Genomic DNA, 2,411 nt, shown 5'->3' on the forward strand with positions numbered 1-2,411 from the left:
CCCGGTCATTGCCCACCTCCATAAGTCAACTCTCATTTTTACATCAATTACCATGCCAGTGGTGTGCAAAAATGGCCTACCCAAAATAATTGAGATTTGTGAGTCCTCGGCCATGTCAAGTACAAGGAAGTCAACATGTATGAAAAACTTACCAACTTTGATGGACACGTCTTATGAAACACCCAATGGTTGTTTTAGAGAACGGCCCAACATTTGCAAATGGAGAGGGGCATGACACTTAAACTAGGACCTAGGTCGCAAAGGGTGTTATCAATGGTATGTATATATGCCTAGAGTGAAAGGGATAAAATAGCTACCGGGGTCCTTAAGTTTCGGGGGAAACTTATTTTGCAAGAGTGCAATACACTCTTCGGTAAAGGCCACGGTCTCAACGAAGGATCGCTTCATGGAGAAGATTTGTTTCATAAACTTGGAATAAAAAGAGACTTGGGAAATCAATTCAATAAAATGGTGCGGTTACTTGTAAATTCTTAGCAACATCAAAGAACTTACCAAACTTACTCTCATCCTTCTTCTTGGGGGGAGGGGGGGAATGACAATTGAATCACAATAGGAGTCTCGGACTCCTTCACCTTGGCATTTGAGATCTCATCAACAATAGGCTCTTCACTAACCTTTTTTTTAACACCTCCCCCAAGGTTAGACCCTTTGCTCACCTTGTCATTATCCATAGTCATGGATGGCTCATCATAGCACTTACCACTCCTCAAATGAATGGAATTTAGGGTTCCATGAGGAGGCTTCTAACCTTGGGGTGGTAGTTACCCTTGTTGTCTTTGGGTATTTGATGTAACAAGTTGAGCCAATTGAGTCTCCAACATTTTGAGAGCGGCATCATTTGTTTGATCACTCTTTTGCATTTAGGCTATCAAATTATCTAGAGTTTTAGCCATTTGCATCATCATGGCTTAAAGTTTACTCAAGCCTTGGTCACCTTATTGAGGTTTGTAGGATTGACCTTGAAATTGTTGTTGAAATTGGGGTTGGAGAACTTGTTGTTGTTGGATAATTGGAGGCCTTTGTGCTTGGAAACCCGGTGGGTTTGTTGATCTTTGGTAAGACACAAATTGTTGATGATGAGGAGGAGCAAGCACAGTGAAGTTCTTGTAGAAGATGAGCTTTTGAGATTGAAAATTATTGGCTTGTAGGAAAGTATTTGCACAATATTAGGCAGTATACCCCACACCTCCTCATAGCTCACAAGAAGGGCTAACTTGGCTTGACATAGTAATCACATGATGAGTGGAACTAGAGCCTTGAGACTTGAGAGCTCTCAAGTTGTTGGGTGAGGAATGTCATTTGAGCTTGTAAAAGAGCCCCATTGGGTCCTCTTGCTTAGCCCTTAATGGATTAGCACTCTGGGCATTGACATATTGCGAATCATGTATAGCCATAGACTCAATAGTAGCAGACGCAATATTTGTATCAATTTGATCAAACCTTCCATTGTTGGTGGAGTCTAGGATGCGGCGAGATTTAGAATAACAACCATTATAGAAGGTGATAGCTAGGAACTAAGGATCCAATCCATGATGAGGGAACTCCCTTTGCAATTCTTTGTACCTCTCCCAAGCTTCAAATAGGCTCTCATCACTCCCTTATCAGAAATCCGTGATCTGACTCCTCAACAAAGCGGTCTTCTCCGGAGGAAAGTACTTTTGGTAGAAAGTAAGAGACAAGAAACTCCAATTGGTAATACCCAAGCTTACCTTGTCAAGGCTATTTATTCATAGCTTAGCTAAGCTACTCGAATCAGTGATCTCCCTTATTTGATCTTGCGCAACACACGTTTTCCTATTCATAGAGCAATAATCAAAAACGTTTTGGAAGTGCAAGTTAGGATATTCCAATGAATCTCCACCGAGTTTATGTTTCTCAACACAGATAATAAAAGCCGGTTTGATCTCAAAGTTTTCCGCCACAATATTGGTGGTAACAATCCCCCTTGGGAGCATAGCCGTAGTTAGCTTAGAATGATCGAACAAGCGCACCATTTTCTTTGAGGTTGGTGGTGCCTGGATATGACGGTGGAGAAGGAGTAAAATATTTCTCCTCTTCAATAGCGGGATATTTGGCACGGATAAGAGCCAAATTATCAGAACTAGAAGCTTGAGCAAGCTCCTTGAAATAGTTAGTCTACGTTGGAAGTTTCTCTCGGGCTCAGGATCACTTGGAATTGGCTCACCCAATCGAGAAGACCTGCACATAAGACTCAAACTATAAAAGAAAGGTAATACGATATTAAGGAACAAGTGTTCTTTAAGACAAATAAAAACTAGATAAAACTCAACAACTATATAGCAAGCAAAAATGTGTTACCCGAAAACGGTGCCAAAATTTGATAGAGCTAGTCGCATACCCAAATTAAAGATAAATGACCCTATGCTAGG

At 41.0% G+C, this 2,411-nt stretch overlaps 1 pseudogene; it reads left to right on the plus strand.

Moving 5' to 3' along the window:
• The first annotated feature begins 1,545 nt into the window (after positions 1 to 1,545).
• Positions 1,546 to 1,645, plus strand: LOC141615866 (small nucleolar RNA R71; annotated as a pseudogene).
• The last annotated feature ends 766 nt before the right edge of the window (positions 1,646 to 2,411 follow it).

The sequence above is a fragment of the Silene latifolia genome, chromosome 11 (genome assembly GCF_048544455.1).
Source record: "Silene latifolia isolate original U9 population chromosome 11, ASM4854445v1, whole genome shotgun sequence".
Classification (NCBI taxonomy): Eukaryota; Viridiplantae; Streptophyta; class Magnoliopsida; order Caryophyllales; family Caryophyllaceae; genus Silene; species Silene latifolia.